The sequence below is a fragment of the Castor canadensis genome, chromosome 15 (genome assembly GCF_047511655.1).
Source record: "Castor canadensis chromosome 15, mCasCan1.hap1v2, whole genome shotgun sequence".
In the NCBI taxonomy this organism is placed as follows: Eukaryota; Metazoa; Chordata; class Mammalia; order Rodentia; family Castoridae; genus Castor; species Castor canadensis.
In genome coordinates, this window is record NC_133400.1 from 86931390 (window position 1) to 86937924 (window position 6535).

The 6535-nt window shown below is 37.4% G+C and overlaps 1 non-coding gene across 1 annotated transcript; it reads right to left on the bottom strand.

Moving 5' to 3' along the window:
• Window positions 1-1789: 1789 nt before the first annotated feature.
• Window positions 1790-1865, bottom strand: Trnav-aac (transfer RNA valine (anticodon AAC)). The gene has a single exon. It is a non-coding gene; the product is annotated as a tRNA-Val (tRNA).
• Window positions 1866-6535: the final 4670 nt, after the last annotated feature.

Here is a 6535-nt window from a genome sequence, read left to right on the forward strand (position 1 = left end):
TATTTATGTTTAGGTATATTAGTTAAGGCAGCGTTCTTTGCTATTACAATAAAACCCCAAATTTATATTTGCATGCCACAATAGACCAGGTTTTGGCAAATGTTTTCAATAAAGGCAAGGTAATATTTTAGTCTCTGAGGGTTATACAATCCAGTTGTGGCTACTCAACTCTGCTACTGTAGTACAAAATAAGCCAGATACTATATATAAACAAATGGGCATGGCTGATTCCTAATAAAATTTTATTGACAAAACAAGACAGAGTACAAGATCTGTAACCCTCTTCTCAAAATTGTTTATCAACTCTTATTCGTGGTTCAGGGACGTCTTTCTTCTTTGCAGTAATGTGAGGGTTCACACTGCTTCCATTTCAACCTCCACCTTTCCCTAGAGTCTTGGAATTCTCTACTTCTAGGTCTTATTAGGAAAAATGATACTACTGCTTTGACCTACAAATAAAACAAGTAACTGCAACTTGCATCATGGCAACAACTAATCAGATGCCCACACATCAGTGGTGAAAGAGCTGACAGATGTCTCTAGCAAGTACTTGACTCAGCAATCCTTCCAAATTACCAAAGAGAAACATGAATTTGTGGTGGACAGCTAGTTGTCTCTACTAAAGGAAGGAAATTTCTCCATTTTGATTTTTTTTAAGAAGTCCTAAATAAATGTTTTTAGTTTCTCTGTCTCTCCTGCCCTAAGAATGTGTACAGTTTTCTTGAAATATAGTATTCATTCATTTATTTACTCTTTTGTGGAAGATTCATTGATGAGTCAAAGACATGAACTATCTCAGGAAATAATGTCTGAGGCATAAACCCAATAATGACGCAAATGTGAAATTGTCACAGTGATGAAAAAAAAAGGTCATTATGAACTTGGTTTTGGGGGATTCAGAAAAGCTCAGCTAAGTAAGATGTGAACTGATCACTGAAAAGAATCAGTTTAAAGAAACATAAAGAGAAAAGAGTGTCTCAGGCCAAGAAAACAGCTCTTGTAGCCTAAGAGTTCAAGCTACTGTGTTTTACACAAGAGAGTATCATGATGAAATTTATGTTTCAGAAAAAGTTTCTGCTGTTGAGAATAGCTTAGAGAGTACATGACAACCAGTTAGGAAGACAATGTAATAGTCTATGACAGGATAATAAGGAGGCTGTAGACATGGGAAGCATCCCTTGGGTGGATCCAAGAAATATATGGAAAGTGAAGCCAAAAAAAAAAGATGATTAGTTCATATGAGAAGGGTCAGGAAGATAAAAGACTTAATCAGTGTTATATACTAAGAACAGGTAAGTTCTGGAGAGAAGCAAATTTGAACAAAAAAAGTATCTGGCTCAGAACAGAAGATCCTGGGTTCAATTTTAGGCATGTTGAGTTCAAAATACCTTTGAGATATTCAGGGAGAGACAACAAAATAAAACAGTCATTGTCTTTAGCAAAATGGAGATGTCTGGTGACTTTGAGGAAAGCTGACTCTGAAGCAATGAGGATTTTTTTGAGTAAATAAGAGGTAAGAAAATGGGAGCAATGAATATAAAGATCACTTTACAGAAAATAGCTGTGAGAGGAGAGAAATAGAGAAAGGTTCAAGGGGTAGACCAAATCCTTGGAAGAAGTGAGTATCAACAGAAAAATCCTTTCAGAGAGGCAGATATTGAATATTTAGGGAAAAGATGGGATTACCAATAACAAGTTTTCCATGAGGGTGGGAAGGAATGGGATGTAAAACAAAGATGTAGAGATTGGTTTATTTAATTTTATTTATTTATTTATTTATTTATTTGGGGGGCAGTACTGGGGATTGAACCCAGGGCCTCATGCATGTTAGGCAGACACTCAACCACTGAGCTATATCCCTAGCCCCTAAAGACTGGTTTTAGACAAGAGAAGGGATACCTTCTCTTAAGGCATAGTAAAAACAAGTTCTCATGTTTGGATACCAGGAAGTTGAAGAAGTTCCCAACTGATAGTTTTTATAGTGTTTATGATATAGGAGCCAAGGTCATTAACTGAGGTAGAAAAAGCAAGATGGGATGAGACAGAAGGAAAGAGATGTGAGGTCGTAAGGTTGGAGAAAATTTGAAATAGTCACTGTGAAAAGTAGAAGAATAGATGACGCAGGAAATATAATGGGATGGCAGAGCTGTAACAGCCCATTTGAGATAAGTGACATTAATTTATAGTGGTACCAATCTACTCCATTATTTGACTTTTGACTGCAACACTGGAAAACAAGGTCACAAATACATTGATTAGCAAAATCAGAATATCTAAGTGCTAGATTCCTATTCCACAGATTTTTACCCAATCCACCTTCCTTATTAAGAGGAGAGTGATGGATAGAACATATTTTGAGCAATTATATAAATTAACTATTTAATTTTCATATCTTATGTGGTAAGTACTATTTCCATTTTACAAAGAGAAGACATTGTCTAAAATCAGAGACAGACCCTGTACTTGTTCCACTGTTTCATGTTACATCTCCTTTCAAAACAGAATTAAACTGTATGTGAAGTCAGTCATACCTACTAATCCCCCAAAAATGTCAAACCAACTGCATCCAGAAGTTATCTAAATTTCCATTTATTTAATGATGTGCTAGCCAGCATGCTCTCTGCTTAAAACTAAGAAATTTCATTGTATTTCTTGACATTATCTACTTTTAAGCAGAAGTGTCTATGAATTGAATTTTACCAAATTCAATAGTATTAAATTAGTATTTTCCCAAATACTAATCCAACTCTCCAACGTGTAAAACTTTACAAACATTTTCACAGAGCAATAAATAATTGGTATGATATTTTAATAAACTAGAACCTAAGAATGACAATGAGCTGTCACTGTCCTTGTACTACCACTTTCTCTCCCTTCCAAATAAAGCTCTTCTTTGGGTTTTCACTGAAAACAGGTGAAGCTGTATTGGTAGAAGTCAAAACTCACAATCATTTAAACTTCCCATCATTAGTATCTTGAACAACGATGGCTGTTATGGGGCTCAGAAATTGTGGAAGACAGTTGCCATGTGCATGTCTATAACATGCCATATTTGTGAGCACCTTCTTAATTTAGAAGAATTTCAAATGGTTTCTAACACCATCTGAAGGACTTCCTCTTGAATATATTTTCATGGAAATGCATCTAGATGTAAACATGATTGATTGCAGAAAACAAGGTAAAGAATACTACTTGTTGTATGTGCTGGTATGAAAATACTGTCTAAAACACTAAGAATGAAGGCTGAATTCTTCTCTCAAGAAATGCATCAATCTCATCCTCTCTCTAAGTTTTTTCTTACAAACTTACCTGTGAGTTCCAGTTGTTGAAATAAAATCTTGTGATGCTTCATCTTTCGTACTAGGTGCCCACTGCCAATCAGCCCTAATGAATGCCTGGCCCCATGGTGTCATAATACTTTTTAGATTTCCCAGGAACTTAAGTATGGTCTTTCTAGCCTTATACTCATAGTTCAGAGATGAGAAAACAAGAGACCCAGAAAGATGGAGAATTTGTCTAAAGTCACTTAGTTAGCAGCAGATGTGGACGAGAACATGAGCTAGAAACTCTTGTGTGCTACTGAGAAAACTTATGTTCTAAACAGGGGAGTGGCAGATGAACATGAAAGGGTCGAATAGTAATTTATGACTCTGAGAATGACTCTAAGGAAATTAAAGAGAAATATTACAAATGGAAAGCACCAGTAGAAGTCAAGCCTCTCTTCTTGACACAATACCATGAGAAGGAAAGATGTGAGTATAATGAATGTTATTCCAATCACAGCGGCAAGGTATTACTCCATTTGTAGGTGGAAAATGGCCAAGGAAGGAAAACAAAATGCCTTTCTCTTCTAGTTTACAAAAGGAGCTCAACATTTTTCTCTTCAAAGAAAGAGAATGCAAGAGTGTCTTCTTTTTAAGATTTTTTTTTTTTTGTGATACTGGAGTTTGAACTCAAGGCCTATACCTTGAGCCATTCCACCAGCCCTTTTCTGTGATGGGATTTTTTGAGATAGGGGTCTACAAACTATTTTGCCAGGGCTGGCTTTGAACCTCGATCCTCCTGATCTCTGCCTCCTGAGTAGCGAGGATTTAGATGTGAGCCACCAGCACACGTGGTCCAGGGACACACCACTCATATACAACAGGATAATCAGGCATTGGACTTTTTCTCCTGAAAATAGACCTACTGGATGTGCTTTCTAACATATTGATATAATCTTAGCAAATGTCTTTATAATCCAGTAGAAGGTGCATAGAACAACACTGAAAACCTTATTATGCATTTACAAAATTTGATGTCTGGCTTATTTTTCTTCTGTGAGAACCAAGGCCACAATCATTATTTCCCACCCTCGAGTTTATTGGGTTTAAATGTGTTCATGTTGAAACATCACTTTCCCTTTCCTCTAAGAGAAAACTCCTATAAAATGATTTAAAGGGGATCTCACTTCTTAAGAGTCCAAGCTGATAAATTATTTCCCTCCCTACAGATGGGCGCATCAGCCCTAGCCAAGCTCATGCCAGACCCACCAAAAGTGAGCAGGGTTGCGTACAGCACTGTTAAAAATACAGATACTAAATTATCTGTATTTATCCTGATAAATACAGGATAAATACCCAGAAGTGGTTTTGCTGCATGATTTGGTAGTCCTACTTTTTACTTTTTGAGAAACTTCCATACTATTTCCCATGATGTACCTAAGCTGTCAAACTCATAGAAGCCAGCAGTAGTAATGGTGGTTTCCAGAAGAGGGACTTGCTGTTTAATGGGCGCAAACATTCAGTAAAGGCAAGATAAGAAAGTTCTAGAGGTCTGCTTATAGCACAATGCCTATAGGGAACTATATTACAGTGCACACTTTAAATTTTGTTAGAAGAGCCAATCTCATGTTTTGTGTTTTTTTAAGCATAATTTTTTTTAAAGTAAATTACTTGTACAGGTGATAAATGCAGTAAACAAAACTATGCCAACCATTCGAAGGCATTTGTGGGGCATTTATACCTTGAGAACTTGGCTCAGTTTAGTTTGAAGGGTCCGGAAAGCATCTGAGGTCCTATCACCCCAGGAGAGGTTTGCTTAGTCCTGTTTATTTAATGTCAAAGGTCAGAGCTCTTATTGTTCTGAAGTGTTCTAGATGGTTCTCAAGAGGTGTGCTATTCTGCAGTGAGATCACAGGTGGGACTATTTCTACATATGCACAATAACTGAAAGTCAACACTGGTAAACACCCCACAGAGTAAAGAGAGTGAGAACCAAGCCAGCCCCTGGGGCAAAAGCTAGTTCCTCCTTCCTCCCCACCTTCCCTTCCCATTACTGCCATGAAACAGCCTCTGGTCTAATTTTAGGACAAAAGCTTGTGACTCCATTTTGCCATTTTTCATATGTGCCTACATATACACAGTTCAGGAGTCAAAACTTCTCCCTGATATTTTCCTAGTTAACAAGATATTATGAGTATATATTGAATATATATATATATATATATTTATATTATATATATATAAGTATTTTCCAAGACATAATGAAGTTGTTCTTATTTGGCATGGAGAACAAAGGAAACATCACCAAACATTTATATATTTTTTTTCTGAAATGGCCTTTGTAAGGAAAATGATTGGAAGGAAAGAGAAGGGAGAGAGAGGGGAAGGCTGGGAGAAAGGAGAGGTCATACTAGGTCTGTGGAGAAGCTGACAAATTCCCAGGAAGTTGATGGCTATTTATCCCCTAGCATTAGAGGATTTCAACCTGGGGCAGAATGCATCACTTTCTACCACAGTTTCCTAGACATTTGCTTAATGCAAGAAAACAAATTCCGAGTCTCCCTCGATCTTTTCTCTGAAATTCTTACTTCTGTAGAAATGAAAGAAATAGCTGGATCAGCATTCCTGAGAAGCCTGCTCTATTTCATAATCCAGGTAACTATTGCAAGTCAAGGGCTCTTCCTTCTTCTCCAGTTGTACTCACTCTGCAGCCCAGGCTAGTCTCACACTCAAGATCCTTCTGCCTCAGCCTCCCAAGTGATGGGATTACAGGTAAGTGCCACCATGCTAGCATCTCTTTTACCAACTGGAATGCAGCTTCCAGCCTTGGAGACCTGTATCCCAGCTCTGCTGAGAAACATCAAGGAAGCCACTTAATTTTTGGGGGGCTCTCTATGTGCATATGTGAAGTAGAGGTAGTAATATGTACTTCAAAAGACCATGGAAAGTATATGAAAGTGCTTTGTAAAACTCCGACACAACGGAAAGCTAGTATACACCTGCTTGATAAGAGATGGGCACTGCAGGAAGCAGATTTCTAATAAGAAGCAACTCTCAGAAGATGTTATCCTGATCACGCTGTCTTCGTCAAGGCAAATGAGGTGGTGTGAGAGAATACAAAGTTTTAGGAGGCCTGTATTGGAATAAAACTGTAAGAATATAAATACACAATTTTTCCTGCATGTACATATGAGCAATATTCACTAAAAGCTTGAGTTCCTGCGTCAGGCTCTCAAATTGAATCTAAGTTTTGCAACTTCCTTCCTGTGCTT